The following is a 16,484-nucleotide window of genomic DNA, read 5'->3' as shown; positions in this document are numbered from 1 at the left end:
ATACACCTCCAGCCCCCATCCCCAGTCAGTCACTGTCAGGCTGGTGGGAAAAGCCTGCAGTCGGGGGGCAAAGAGTGCTCATGTAATATTTGAGTCACTTGTGAAAGAAACAGAGAAATAAGCACAAGTCCTCTGAGATCCATCAGGGATCCTGATGGAACTTGCCTATTGATTTTTGCAGAGGGAAACAAAATAAAAGGCAGCATCGCCCCATGCCGAGGCAGCAGCAGAGCACCAGGAAGATGTGGCGGTGGCTCTTCCCTCTCCATGCAAGTCAGGTGCTGGCCTGCCATGTACTGAATCAACCTGGGCCTTCTCTGAAGTAAAACAATTAATTTCCCCTTTTAAATGGAAAGTAGTATTGATCAAACCCACGAGACTGACACCAGAGCGTGTGTGTCAGGGGGTCCCCTGTTCACAGCTCGGAACCAGCAGCTTGCTTGCATCAGGCTCATTATTCTCCAAAAAGCAGCCCCAGGTGATGGCCTGCTGCCCTTTGTTAATGGAAATATGCACAAGTGCCTCAAACAATCGACAAGTTTCAGTATTTGCAAATAGAACTGAAATACTCTTATTAAATAAATAAATAAAAATAACACAAAATTGGCAGTAGTGGTAGGGAAGGCAAGTTACTCTCCAAATCCCAAATATGTCATTGAAAATGTACAGGAAGGCATCCAAATGATTATAAAATCAGTCACATTAAAGGTCTAAAACTTTAAGCATCTTTACTTATTTAATGTTTCAATATTTAGTAACAGTCACAGCCATGTCACCCTGACGCATCTCCAGATTTCAATTATTTATCTGGATAAATGGCTTCCTTTACAAGTATTAAGAAAAATCACCCCAGTAATAATACGCCAAGTTCAGGCTAAAATAATCTTTCAACAGGAAATCTCCTCCAGGTGCGGGCCATGCAGTCTGAGACTTAGAGGATAAACACTGACGATGAACTTAGGGTTTCTCACTAACGCAGCTTAAAAATTGTGACTCTCACCTTGCACTGGAGAAATGACATGCTGTCCATAAATGCCTTGCTCAAATCCACTGTCATTTCCATTATTAAGCAAGCAGATTTCAGTTTAAAACTGCCACCTTACCGGCTTAATTAAAGCCACCTGATATTTTATTAGGCCTTTATAACAGAGGTTCTACCTCTTGCATGTAATTAAGTTGAATCCCAGCAACAATTTACATGACTGATCTTTCATTAAGCATAGCAGCATGATAGCACTTCTAAAGTAACAGATCAGTGGGAATTTTATGAACCCTTATTAGAGGAACCGTCTGCTACCTTGCCTCTTTTCACCTTTTAAAGGTGTACCACTTCATGTAGGAAAAAAAAAAAAGTCAAATGATTAAAGAGAGAGCATAAGAAAACTGCCTTAATACATGCTAAGCCAGCCAGAATGTGTTTATCTTTCACCAAGCTGCATCTATTCCAGAGTTCAGCCCAGTGTATTAACAGTCCATAACTACATCGGGCTGGAAGAAAATGTGAATTTTAAAGTCCTTAAATAATTCGGCTTTTCCACTGCAGTTCCAATAATGGCTTGCACTAGATACTGTGCTGTAAAAATGAACAGAACACAGCAATGTGCTGAAAGCATACTTTCATTTTCCCTTCCTATTCCACACTGGTAACAGATCAGCTAGGTAGAAAGCATGAAGACAGACTGGGCCAAAAAAAAAATAAGTCATAATCACTTCTAAAGGAAGAGACCACAAAGAGAGAGGATGCAACAACAGTTTTTGCTACTCTTTGTACAATCTTCTTCTAATTACCCCCAAAATAACTACAAGAGGCAAAGCAATTACCTGTAGCCAAAGGCAGAGAATCAATCCAGTAGTTTCCAAGGAAAGTTGCAGTGCTCATCCGTAGCTGAACTGAGCTGAATTTGTTGCCATTCCTGGGAATGCATGCTGCACCCAGCCGGGGAAGCACGTTGATCCCTACTACAGCTATCATGGATTGAACCTTTTGTTCCTTCTCCCCTCTCCTTAGGGACAGAACTGATGGTTAGGCAGCAGCAGGAAGCTTTGGGCCACCTAGGAAGGTGAAAGGAAATCTATTACCATTATGTTCTTCAAAAATAACAGGTGAGTAATTTTCCCCTAATAATAAGAATTATCCTGGATTAGTCTCACTCCTGGAAGGCAAGAAAGCTCCAGGTACCTCAGATGTATCTTTTATAAACGAACGCTTATCATCCTTCAGTCAGTATTAAAACATAAAAAATAAAGAAAAAAAGGACACACATTGCACATTTCAAAAAGGATGCACAGGCCAGACGTACAATTGTTAAATTCAGTTGCCTGTTGTTGCACCCACCCAGTCCCCCAACAGATATATGTGAAAAAGTGGGGAGAGACAGTGAAAAAGTGGCTTGGAGACAGCACTGTAAATACCTGATCTATATTTTTATTTCACAGGATAAGCAGGGAGCATACCTGAGACAACAAGATTGCCAAAACTGCTAAAAATGTTTTTTTTTTTTTTTATGATATAGGGGGAGTTTTTCTACAGAGGTGTCCACAATATAACTGGAAATATGTTGGGGGTCCACAGATCAAAACACTTGAAAAACCCTGCACAGAGTACTTCGTATCACTTCTGAAAAGGCTGTGGCTGGTAGGGAGGACATTTGAGTGGGTAGGAAAGCACTAGTTAAAAGAGCAGGATATAAGCCCAAAAACTGCAGAAGCCCAACAAGCAGAAAGGCTCTAGTTCTTACCTTTACGTTTGAATGCAAGTGTTAAGATAAAGACTACAAGCAAAAGCACCAGAGAGGGAACACAGAAGAGACGCTGGTTTAAGAAGGTAAGAGGCACAGGACTAGCTTTAGGTAGTGCTGTGGCACAAGGCAGCTGGGGGACTACAGAGCTTAGCTCCAAGAAGTTCTACGCTTCCCCAGTTCCCAAAGAGGGACCCCCAAATACAAGAGAAGATGTAACCTGAGCTCCTGCTTTACCTTTGCCTTCTGCCACCTCATTTCCAGTCCCATATTCAAGAGCTGGACTTGTGCAAGCTCGCACTGTTCTGCTTGTCTGATGTTGAAAAGACCAGCTGATGTGGAAAAGCCCAGGGCACGTGTCTTCTCTGGAAGCAAGAAACTGAACCAGAGCCCCCTCCTCCTTCCTGCTAGGGACCTGTAAAGAAAGAGTAGAAAGAAATCTCGGGAGGCTGGCTGATAGCCCCCTTGCTGTGAGGACTAATATCACAAAGTCGTTAGGCCTGGAAAAAACTGAAGGTACGGGTAAGCGTTCCTTCGTAATGAGCTCAGCCAAACCAGCGCTGGAACCACCAGACTCGTCACGTGAAGTTATCCGGTGCAGATGCAGCCTAACATCAGCACTAGATGTGGGGAGTGAAGCACCACTGGTTCCAGTCTCTGTGGTGTCAGGTGTGTGTTAGCTTACACCAGCAGCCCCCCGCTTTCACCGCCTCGTGCCCAAGAGTCAAGCAGCACACTGTGATCAAAGGCACTCCGTCTGCAAGCCTCGGTACAAATCACTGCCAGCTTGCCTGCAAACCACAGGCTGGGGGCTGTTCTCTTACCCACGTGCTCCCAGCCTGCTGGGACAACAGCAGTCCTCTCTACCTTTGTGAGTCCTCTATGCCTCTGCAGAGTCAGCTCTCTACCTTTATGACACGAGCTGATCACTTACCACAAGCCAAAGAAATGTTCCCTGCCCTCCATACCATCATACAGCTATCAGATGCATAAAGCTCGAGCGAAGGAGTTAGCTCAATTCAGCGAGCACTAGACAGGAGGCTGAGCCACCAGAGTGGTCTGACCCGATCGATCCCTGTTTTCTTTTTCCTTATCTCCCAGTTTTCCTCTTCTTTCAAGCCAACAACTAAATGAGGCACAATAATAGCACCATCCTCAGTTTCTACTTCAGGGACTGCTAAGAGTGAGCGAGCATGCTCAGCCTGAATAAAACACTTCCTGGCAAGAGCAGGACATGCTGAAGAGAAAGGAGCACGACATTGAATATCACCACTGGAAGATTTTAGGCAGGGAAGAAGGCAAGAAAAGGTGGTCTCTATGCAGGAGTTCGCTGAAGAACTGTTTTTCAAAGCTCAGAGATAACTGCTGTGGTGTTTTGACAGCCATGTCCTCTGAAACAAGTCTGCTGTCTCTTCAAATAGCAGATCTTGATGAACAACTCAGGGTTTTATGTTACATGCTTAGAAAATTACCTCGAACCCAAGAGGGATGAAGTATCACAGGGCACCATAATACTACTCATAATCCTTAGGAGACAGACTTCAATATTAACCAGCTGCAGGACTGGGAAGAAAGAGCCTGAATCCCCTTTCATACCTCTTTGTCTCTTCCGTCTTTATTGAAATTAGTGCCTGGTGCCAGGTCACTGCCCAAAGCACAGCAAACACTATATATATATTTTATTTTTTTTTTGGCCATGGTTCCTTAGATTTGATACTGCTTCTGGGTTGCTTGCCTTTGAACCCAGTACTGAAAATACACACCAGAAAGAAGAGGAAAAACACTAATATCAAAACCATGGCCAGCATGTTAGCCAAACATGCAGACGAAAATGTCTCACTGAGAACCCAAGCCAAACAACTGCTCGGACATCCTCCGTTCCCTCTTTTGTGGGGGATAATGCAGTGAATAACCCTTTTGTTCAGATACTTGGGAAATTGCCCTTATCTTGGTTTGTCATACCCAAGCCTGCTGCAAATTGGACCACACAGGAAGAATCAGCCATCCCTCCTAGCAACACGCAGCATCCTATACATACGCCTAACATAATTAGTACCTAACAAAATCTCAGGATTGCATGGTTGACGGAGTTCTCAGTGCAAGAGACAGGGACGCTTTTATTTATAGCATCGGCACCTACTATACAAATTCAAGTAAGCTTGGAGTCAGCAAATGGCAGAAATTGATCTAGCCTTTGCTGTGTAAGTATCCTCTGTTTTGCAGCCCAAATAAAATAAAAGCCAAAGCAAGCAAATTCAACTACATACAGAAATTGCAATGCTCCTGTTCAGAAGGGCCCAGGGACAAAGACGGGATCTAAGACCACCTTCACCAAAAATAGTGTTTGTTCAAACCCTGAGCGTGGACATCCATGCCTAGGATCATTGACTTCTCTTGGCTCAGCAGCTTCTTCACTCTGAGGCCAGCTACCTGTGCACAGCACTCAGCGTGGCCTCATCAGCTCCGCCTGCACCCTGGCCTGCTCCCCACAACCGCTCTGCATCCTGCGCAGGATGGCATCCAGGTGGGTTTTGAATATCTCCAGAGAAGGAGACTGCACAACCTCTCTGGGCAACCTGTCCCAGTGCTCTGTCACCTCACAGGAAAGAAGTGCCCCTCATATTGGGCTGGAACCTCCCATGCTTCAGTTTGTGCCAGTTGCCTCTCGTCCTGTCACTGGGCACAAATGAAAAGAGACCAGCTCCATCCTCTCGACACCCTCCCCTCAGATATTTATATACATTAATGAGGTCTCTCCTCAGTTTTCTTTTCTAGGCTAAACAGGACCAGTTCTCTCAGCCTGTCCATGTACGAGACGTGTGCCAGTCCTCTAATCATCTTCGTAGCTCACCTTTGAACTCACTCCAGTAGTTCTGTGTCCCTCTGGTGCTGGAGAGCCCAGAACTGGACACAGTACTGCAAATGTGGCCTCCCCATGGCTAAGGAGAGGGGCAGGATCACATCCCTCGACCTGCTGATAACACTCCTCCAAATGCAGCCCAGGACACCACTGGCCTTCTTGGCCACAAGGGCACATTGCTGGCTCATGGTCAGCCTGCTGCCCACCAGGACTCCCAGGTCCCTCTCTACAGAGCTGCCCTCCAGCAGCTCAGCCCCCAGCCCGTACTGGTGCTTGGGGTTATTCCTCCCTAGGTGCAGGACCCTGCACTTGCCCTTGTTGAACTTCATAAGGTTCCTCTTGGCCCAACCCTCCAGCCTGTCGAGGTCCCTCTGAATGGCAGCACAGCCCACTGGGTATCAGCCGCTCCTCCCAGCTTTGTGTCACCAAACTTGCTGAGGGTTGTGAGAAAAATCCGCAAGTTCCATCGTCCAGGTTGTTGATGAGTAAATTGGATAACGCTGGGCCCGGTACTGACCCCTGGCGGACGCTGCCAGCTGCAGGCCTCCAACTAGACTGCGCCACTGAGCACAACCCCCCGAGCCCTGCCACCCAGCCGACTGCCAACCCACCTCACCGTCCGCTCATCTAGGCCGCGCTTCCTGAGCTTGTCTGCGAGGATGTTATGGGAGACAGTGTCAAAAGCCTTGCTGAAGTCAAGGTAGGCCACATCCACCACTCCCTCCCCCCACATCTACCCGTCTCATCATAGAAGGCTATGAGATTGGTTAAACATGACTTCCCCTTGGTGAATCCATGCTGACTATTCCCGATCACCTTCTTATCGGCCACATGTTTGGAGATGGCCTCCAGGATGAGCTATTCCATCACTTTTCCAGGGATGGAGGTGAGACTGACTGGCCTGTAGTTGCCTGGGTCCTTCTTCTTGCCCTTTTTGAAGACTGGAGTGACCTTGGCTCTCTCCTGGTCCTCAGGCACCTCTCCTGCTCTCCACAACCTTTCAAAGATGATGGAGAGTGGCCTAGCAATAACATTGGCCAGCTCCCTCAGCACCCATGGGTGCATTCCATCAGGGCCCATGGATTTGCGGATGTCAGGTTTGTTTAGATGATCTCTGACCCAATCCTCTTCGACCAAGGGAAAATCCTCCTTTCCCCAGACTTCCTCTCTTGTCTCCAGGGTCTGAGATTCCTGAGGGCTGATCTTAGCAGTAAAGACTGAAGCAAAAAACACATTCAGCACCTCTGCCTTCTCGTATCCTTTGTCACCAGGGCACCTGTCCCATTCAGCAGTGGGGCAACATTTTCCCCAGTTTTCCTTTTTCTACTGATATATTTGAAGAAGCCCTTCTTGTTGTCCTTGGTATCCCTTGCCAGATTTAATTCCAACTGGGCCTTGGCCTTCCTTGTCGTATCTTTGCATACTCTGACAGTGTCCCTATATTCCTCCCACGTGGCCTGTCCCTTTTTCCATATGCTGTAAACTTCCTTATTCTGTCTGAGGTTTGCCAGGAGCTCCCTGCTCATCCATGCAGGTCTTCTGCCCCCTTTGCTTGCCTTCTTGTTCATAGGGATGCGCTGAGCTTGGAGGAAGTGATACTTGAATACTGACCAGCTGTCTTGGACCCCCCTTCCTTCCAGGGCCCTAACCCATGGAATTCTTCCAAGTAGATCCCTGAAGAGGCTGAAGTTTGCTCTCCTGAAATCCAGGGTCGCAAACCTGCTTTTTGCCCTAATTCCTCTTCTCAAGACCCTGAACTCCGCCATACTGTGGTCACTGCAGCCAGTGATGAGAACAATCATTGTGTTAAAGACACTGAAAGCAAACACCCGGTCTAGGAACCTTCAGCTTTCTGTTGCTTCAGTTCTACAAAAGTATAAGCAATTCAATACAGGCTAGAAACGTTATTTATTCCCACCTATTACAGTTGCTCCCTCTTCCCTTATTTCTGTTATTCACTATCCTAGACAATTTTAAGTCACAATCAAATTCAGCTGACATGGAAGTTGGTCTTATCTCCCAATGGATTAAGGAAAAGCAGCTGGCTTTCCTTTGGGGAAAAAAGAAGGTTTGTAGTTACTCACTCCTATATCCAGCGCATGGTACACACACACAGCAGTGCTCCAGTTTCATGAACAAGGCTGCAGTGTCTGAGCCTCATGATCTTACAGACCAGGAATTGAGATCTGAGCCTTGAAGATCTTTTGAATAGAGATCTGAGCCTTGCAGATCTCAGCCATGAAGGATGTTTCTCCAGGACTCTCAACTTCAGCCAACTTGCTAGCAGTCACCAAATTCTGTCTGCCAGAGTAGGCATTTGCCTCGTAAGGGACCGACAAAGGATTATTTAATTGTAAAACATTTAGAAGAACACGTTGCTATGAAACCTTTCTTACACACACACCTCACACTTTTGTTTCTTCTAAAACTGGCCTAATCTCACATGACATGCAGGGCAGCTGTCCACTGATTAGAAGTGACTGATCCATTAGGTCAGCTGGATGCCACAATTAGGAGGCAATAGTGCCAATGGATAAGCAACAAAAATACAATTAGATTAGCTCTAATCCAGCTATATTACATCACCCCCATTACACAGGCCAGATAGCCACACTGCTAAAGCAAGCTCTCTGAACACCCTCTTCTTGTCCCCATGCACCCCTTCCCACCTTTCTTCCCAGGAGCAAAGGCAACCCAAATGAATACAAGCAGATGCCCAAAACTATGCTGCAATCTGTTTCTCTGTCCACCCTGTCTTTGTAGCGTATAGGTAGCAAACCCAGATGACTTTATGTATGGAACATCCTCCAGTGGCAGCCTCCATTTCCCTGTGTTTCTGTCTTCAAGGCCCATTAAATTGTATCCCTCTCCACCAATTTCACCTATTCATGAGGTTTGTGTGTTATTTAATCCTAAATCTAGGAAACTACTGGCTAGCAGATTGTGCGGACACAGCTAGTCCCTGTTCTGCCAGTGAGGGGGCTAGTCAGTAGAGAATTTAAAGGGTCTCATTGATGTCCAGAGGAAACATGTTCAGGTTTAACATTACAGCTGAAGCACCACTAATACACATTTTTCTCAGGATTTCTCAAAACATCTAAAAGAGGTGCATTAACAGCCGCACAGCCACATCAGGTGACTGTGCCAGGAGCTGTTGAAAATTCCTTACTGCAGAGGACATCAGAGCACACTTTTGATCAATTCAAGCATGACTCTACAGTTAACCTCCTGGCAAGCAGCATTTGCACAGATCTGCTTGTGATAACTGGGCTGCCCTATCCCACAGCTCCCCATTTACATGGGGATTTGTCTTGCTGTCCTTGGTGCACACGCAGGCCCTGCTGTCTTCACAGTAAGCCTAGAGTTCTCTGGGTAAGTGGGACAGGAAGTTGGCAGTAGAGTTTTTAATCACACAGAGTTCTGATTTCGTTAGTATTCTTTCAGATTTATATTAATTCCCTATAAAATCTTACAAAGAACACAAAACCTAGTCTGTCAGCCATGCATGTCAGCTTGTCCCCCCAGAGTCATCAGAACATACTCCCCTTGTCCCATCCCATTCTGCCACGAGGAACCTAAAAATCTCTCTTACGTTAAGTACCTCTACATAAAAATCTAAACATCATCTACTATCTTTATTGTCCAAATAAAAAAGATGAGACACTGTGGGTAGTGGAGGATGTACACTGTGTGACGACTGGTAATAGGCAATTTCTATATACAAGTCATTTAAAAGAAGAAAAATAGTACTCTTCTGAGCTGATCTGCCAGTCTGTTTTATGGCTTGTTATTAATCACCTCTCTCAGACCTCAAATGAACATGGTGGTTCTGAGTGCCAGCAAGCCTGGCCGCCAGCAGCACCTAGTATTGCATCCCTGAATGAACGCACTAGGCTGCAAGCTGGAAGCACCTCTTGTATTTAAATCACTTCTTTTCTGGGTCACAAAAGAAGTTAGTGTCTCACAACCTACCCCAAGCCAAACACAGAACATCCACGCTCCAGACATGCCCCTGGCACAGCACATGGCTGCAGGTATGATGGTGGCACAAGTATATCCATGGGGATGCCTAAAGATGTACATTGAGTTGGCTCACACTCTCCTGATACAAACTAAAATATCAGCTTCCCTAGCAGGGGAAAAGCAAGAGGCAAGAGCTCAAAAGGCCAACAATAAGCAATAGCCTTTCTTCAAAATGACCTTTCTTCAAAAAGGTGGTTAGGCATATACGTTTCACGTCTTTTTCAGGACATGCTTCCAACAAAAACCTTTACTTAAGAGTCTTATTTTACAGTTCCTGTAAACATTTTAAGAGGGCAGCAGACAGTTACAAGAGACAGAAGATACAAACACCTCAAAACACTCCTCTTTGTTACAATTCATATTTGATGAGTAATGCAGCCTTCGGGTTACTATGGCAGCAAGATCCATCACCTAGGTGACCAAGCACTAATGATATCAACATGAACCTACCCCTCCACACACAGAGAGCACGTTATCAGACTTTCATTTCTTGCAAGACCTTTATCTTCATACCAACAGACAAAACAGTAACAGACCACACGGACAACCTCCACGAGGAGTCAGCTTTCCTGACAGCATCAGCCTGTGCTGTTTTGGACTGTTTCAGAGGGCATCACCTGTGTGAGAGCTGGGCACTGTAGGCATCCAACGTGTGCAACCTAATTTACTAACAGAGTAGGAAGCAGCAACAGAACTTACATAAAAGCAAATTCTTGCATAAAAGGCAAAGTTTCTCGTGAGCGAAGAGGCAATTTGAGAGGGCCTGGAGTATAGATCAGCAGTAATCTCTTGGAAAATGCCAGGGCAAGACCTTCCCGCAAATAAGCATTCCCTTTGGAAAGTCAAGCGTTCCCTAGGGAACACCAAATCCAATAAACTTCCAAAAATCACTACATAATAATTACATGGGGATGATCTATTCCAAATAAACCTGTGCTTTCTACCATCTATGAGGAAGTCTTCACTGCACAGCAGAGCAGGGCAGTCCATGAGCTAGCCCTCTCCCAGCTGGAAGGGGGACCAGGAGAGCTGCATTAAGCATCAGCCCTCCTGTGCCACACCTCGGGGAGAGTTTGGGTGTCTTCAGACAGAACTGCATCTGGTTGAGAACTTGCTCTCACTGGCAGACACTGCATGGTTTTGCTCCTGCTGCTTAACTCTGGATGTTCGATATACTTGTGAGTACAGATGTGTTTGTTTCCGACCAAGCACCATATTGCTTTGATTCAAAGAAAGATTAAACCTAAGTCTCCTGACAAACTAATACTGATTTTTTGGTAATACTACATTATCAGTAACTTCCACAGTGTAAGGGGATTTTGGTTGATTGGGTTAAAGAGAATGGAATGGAACTGGGATTTTTTCATTTTGTTAAAGGCTGCCTTTATATCACACTAAGAAATTAACTGAGGTAGATATCTATTTCCCTCCACTTTAATAAAAGGGCATGACTCATTTATTTCTGCATTTTGCTTTAAATATCCTGTCTTCACTGTGGTTTGCTTTGTTCAGCTATTCTATCAACTTCGTACATCACCTGCTGTAATGATATAGGAACTGAAATTGGTCCTCTGTGGTTCTTTCACGCTTTCAATACCTCTTATCAGCAGCACGCTCTGACCTTTAACCATCACTCACTTCACTCGCCCAGCACACACACTTGCAAGCCCCAAAGACGGCGTTTCTGTGATCACGCTTTCCTAGATAGTAAGAGATTACACTGTCTTGACAAAAACAAAAAAAGCCTTACTTTTTCAAACCTTTACCCTTACCAAAGCACACATGGATTTTGTACTGCAGCTTAAATCTTCACAGGTAGAGTAAGCTCTTACAGCTTCACTGACACTTCAGCAGTTTGGGAAAACTCTTCAATCCAATTTATTTGTCTGAAATCTGTTTGCTTCCTATTCTTTTGACCATCTTTCACTGCCTATTGCCCCATGTTTCTTATGTTAAGACCACAGCGTCTTTTACCTGCTTACCTATGCATAGGTTGAGCAAAGACCATTAGAGGCCAGGTCAATCTTAATTTGGGAGAATGAAAGAATAATTCTGTTCTTGATAAAGCCAGTTTTCTTGCCTATCTCAGTGGCTGAGGATGGGATAACACTGGAAGAGGAAAACAAGGCCAAATTAGTCCTAGATTTGAGAAGAAAAAATACAAAATTCAAAGACAAGGGAACCTTGGGCAGATGAGAGAAACGAGAAGCCTATTTCTACAGCAAAGGTTACTTTACACTGAGGCTAGACAAGGACAAAAGGCACTAGGAGAAAACAGGGACTCTCTGTTTCAGCAAAGAAGACATCTGCTGGCAAACAGCTGCTGGGCCCTGAAAATTCAACCTCAGCACAGAGAACACTTCAGCAGTGGAAAACAAAAAATAAAGGCACAAATGAATCAATGTTTTATTGTTTGATGAGAACTGCACATGCTTTGTTGTGGATAAAAGCAGACTGAAGTTTGTGAAGCTTTTATATCTGCCTGTCTCCATCACAAAAAGGCCCTTCAGAGGTGAACCGCAAACCAAGAACACCCACAGGCCCCCACCATGGTCAAAGGAGAAGGTGCTGCTCGTGTGGGGACTGAGGCTCAGCCCTGGCCTGGCCGGCAGCAGCAAAGTCCAGAGCCCATGGAAGAGAAACAGCAGGACACACGTGCCCTGGCTGGTTTGCTGATATCAGAGAACGGTGTCATTTTGCCATTTTCAGATAAAATGACAGAGGCAAACGGTATACATCTACATGGTTAGCTGGCCAAGGAACTCTTCTTTTGTGTTATTAATTATGAAATGTCATCTTTTTAATTTATAGCCCTTCTGGCTCAAGAGGACTGATAGGTCTTCATCCAAGGTCAGTATGCCTTTCTGGATAACTGGGTATCTTTAATGAATAACTGAATTTTAAACGGTGAATTTAATTAAAATGCATCACCTTGCTAGAGAAAATACACGGCACTTGTGACATTATGCAATATTGCACTCAGTGCAGAGGTACGAGATAAACAAGGTACATTTGGGGCTTGCGTATCACTCTGCATGACTTAACTTCCTATTACTTTCTACCGTTTTAAGCACATCTTTGTATTTATATATTCAGAAAAGATAACACACTAACCAAACATTTCAGAACTGCCAACAGCAGTGGAAATCTTACCATTATGAGATTGGAACCGTGGTTAACTGTTCAGAAACAAGACTTCCTTCATTAAGCATTTGGTTGGTCTTTTCCACAGGAATGGTGAAATGCTGAGTGCTTCTTACTCTGTAGCCCTGAGAAACAAAATGGATCCTAAATACTGCCGTTCATTTTGACTTTCATCTTTATCACTCTCAAAAATGAGATGCAGCAACAAGGAAAGCCAGCAAGAATGTGCCTTTTGTTTCAAACTGCAAGAGAAGCTTATGATGGCATGTGAAAGGCAGCAATGTAAAGCTTCATATTTTACATAACGAAAAACAAGAGAAACTTTCTTTGCAGGGAAGTCTCACACCAGAGAAAACATAAAAAAACCAACAAGATACAACTGCTTGAAAGAATCATCAAAGGAGACCTACAAAGAAAGGGGGCACATAAACTTTGGACTTTTTTTTCCCCCTTTTCATAATGCATAGAGGACATGAAAGGTTGTTTTTATGGTTGGCTTCGTTGTTTTGTTTTGTTGTGTTTTTTTTTTTTTAGTAGTTCTTTCTTATTCTAAAAAGAATCTGTTGCTCCTACTTCTTTTTTACATTAAATTTTCAAGTCTTGCCTAGAAGCAAGGCTCTGAGGCAAACAGCAAGATATGCACAAGTCAGGGTCAAGCACACTGTCAAGGATGTTTGGTTATTGCTCCACCTTGCATCGGATTCTCAAGGCTGCAAATGGAAGTCAACAAAATCTGAGGATTCAAAAACCAAACTAAACCAAAACTAGTCTACCTGCAACAGAAGTTTTCAAATTGGAAAAAAAAAAAAGTATCACTACATTGCTAAGGGTGAGTTAATGGTGGCGGCCTGCAGCTCCCTTCCGAGGGGAGCGGAGAGGCAGGCGCTGAGCTCTGCTCTCTGGGGACAGCGACAGGACCTGAGGGAACGGCATGGAGCTGGGACAGGGGAGGGTCAGGCTGGGGTTAGGGAAAGGTTCTTCACCCAGAGGGTGGTCGGGCACTGGGACAGGCTCCTCAGAGCAGTGGGCATGGCACCGAGCCTGCTGGCATTCATGAAGTGTCTGGGCAACACTCTTGGACATAAGGTTTGGATTCTGGGTGGTTTTGGTCTCTGGGTGGTTTTTGGACTCAGTCCTTGTGGGCCCCTTCTAACTCATGATATTCTACGGTTCCATGTTAATGGCCTCCAAAAATTCACAGCTATTTTTGGGCAGAGGAAACCTGTCCTTGATACCTGTAGTGAAATTAGTGATAAATAAAATGCCTTTTCATGCCTTTGACAAGAATTTACATTGATGGGTCTGTGACTGAGTATCTGTTGCGATTTGGTTGTAGACAATCTCTCTAGGTGTGTCTGGAAGAAGTCACTCTTAAGGAAAAGGAGCAACCATTTTGTTCATCCAGTGAGAACTCCTGTGCTATTGGGACTTCAGTAAGCAGCAATGATACAGTGCCTCTGTAAGGCTTGGCCTGTTCTTAGGCTCCAAGAAACGCTATAAGCTAACTTCCATCCGCATATTAAGTTTCAAAACTGAAGTTCTGCCCTTAAGCTGTGCTGATGTAGCAGTGCTGGGCTGCTGCTAAAGACCAAGTGCTGGACCATGACATCAGGCACCCATGTCTGAACCAGAGCTGCTCCTTGCTCAGCTCCTGCCAAAGGCAGGCAGGCAAGCCAGCACTTTACATTGAAACCAGAAAAGCGCTCCAGTGTCAGGACACAAGTTTGAGATACCTGATTAAAGCCCACGAGCTAAGTTCTAAAAGGCAAGTCTGCGTAGTCTAGACAAAAAGACCCATCAACAAAACATGGAAGGTCACTTAAGTTCTACCACATCTTGAAGCACTTCACCTGCCTGTCTCTCTTCTTCCCTTCCCAATGTGATACTGTTTACCACTGCCAATCCATGCTGTTTCCTGTCCAGAAGCCTGAATTTTTCCTAGGATGTCTGCTAAATCAGGCAATGTTTCCATGAATAGGCTTTAAGTTACCTTTTGAGGCAGGCTTGAAGCCCAAATCCTTTTTGCTGCTGAAGGCAACAGTACTTTCTCAGTCAGCTGGTCTCTTTTCTGAGCAGAAAAGCAGCAGCAGAGCTGTGGGAGAACTGGAGACTATTATTTCTTGAGCATCAATAGAACCAACTTCAACATTCAAGTCTGTTGTACCTGTAAACATGCCAAATAATTTTCTCTCCAGCATTCTTTTTATAAAAGGAAGAACCTTTTTTCTCTTTCAGACTGGTTGTTGGTGAAACTATCTGCTAAGAAAATGCATCTTTTTATTTATAAAGCAAACACATTGCATTTGGAATTCAGTAAGAGGAAGCAGAAATGGCACCTCTGACAACATTCTGCCAGTTTCTTTCTCAGGGTAGAACTAAGCTTTCAAAACTGAAAAATGATTATAACTGTTTTCCCTATTCCACATGTATGTTTTTGATGGATTGCCTAATGCATGTTGAGTTAGGGTTGCTGAGTGCCTGCTCATGGGCTCAACCTCATGTAGCTATGGTGCCCTAGTTAGGATTAAATGATACATTATACCCTAAAGTCACGCTCTGCTAAAGCATACTAGATATTTTCTGGCATCATGCTTTAGGGTTGGAGCTGGTTGGGAATTTTCCATAGGGAAGATCTGAAAGAGAATTCTGTTTTGGGGGGAAGATCTGAAAGAGAATTCTGTTTTGGGGAAAGAGGCAATTTTCCATTAGGAATTTTTTTTTTCTGACAAAGAAGTAATTAAAAAAAAAAAAAAGGTTGGTTCATTAAGAGGATTGAAACACAGTGCTTCTTGTTGAATTGACTTAGGCTAACCAAACTGCACAATGCCTGAGAGGAATCACATCAACTTTGGGTACTGTCAGACACAGACAGCCCAGAGAGCCCAACCGCAGACAAGGCCAGGGCTGGGACGACAGGTTTCTCACGGCCCCAGCCCCAAGCTTTCCAGCAGCAGGGGAGGCACTTCCTAGTCATCCCCAGATGCCTTCTGAGGTAGCATTCCCACCTCCACGTCCCTTCCTCCCTGCTGGAGCGTCCTCTTCCTCCTCCCATCCCCTTCAGTCCCAGCCCCCCTGCAGGACAGCGGTCTCCTTTCTCCCGACCCCTCCGTGTCTCAGCTCCCAGCTCTGCCCTCACCCTGGGGTAACATACCTGCTGGCTTCCGCTCAGCAGCTCCATTTCCACGCTAGGAACAGTCAGAGCTCCCTCCTTCTCCCCATCCTGCTTCCTTCGCAGGTGCCTGCACCCACCCACGGGCTCCCCACGCAGCGGCAGCAGCGAACTGGGCAATGGGCAGACCCAGTGGCACGGGGGCCACCTCTGTGCTGCTCCCCCTGCCACAGGGAAGAAGAGCAGGAGACAAACCCATTGGAAAGCAGACTGCCTTCAGTCCCCTGCTCATGCAGCAAAAACTTCTCCTACAGCTGTGAATGCTCCCTGGCTTGGATTTTGCTAGTCTTTTGCATTACAAACGAAATGAACCCACTCTGAGGAATACCACCAGCTCAGAAACGTTCCCAGCCATAAGCACAGGGAACATCACAAGACTCGAAGACATCTGTAAAGTGGGAATTATGCCCTGCTTGGACAACGAACGCGAGTTAGACCAACTCTTTTACACTCCCCGCAGGGAGAGAGGAGGATGATCTGAGTCACATTTGACTGATGTCTTTTTTGCCTAGGATGACTAATTCCTGGAGCTTTAAAAAAGCTGAAATCA

Source organism: Anser cygnoides, chromosome 9 (genome assembly GCF_040182565.1).
Source record: "Anser cygnoides isolate HZ-2024a breed goose chromosome 9, Taihu_goose_T2T_genome, whole genome shotgun sequence".
Taxonomy (NCBI): Eukaryota; Metazoa; Chordata; class Aves; order Anseriformes; family Anatidae; genus Anser; species Anser cygnoides.
Note: the sequence above shows the minus strand (reverse complement) of the source record.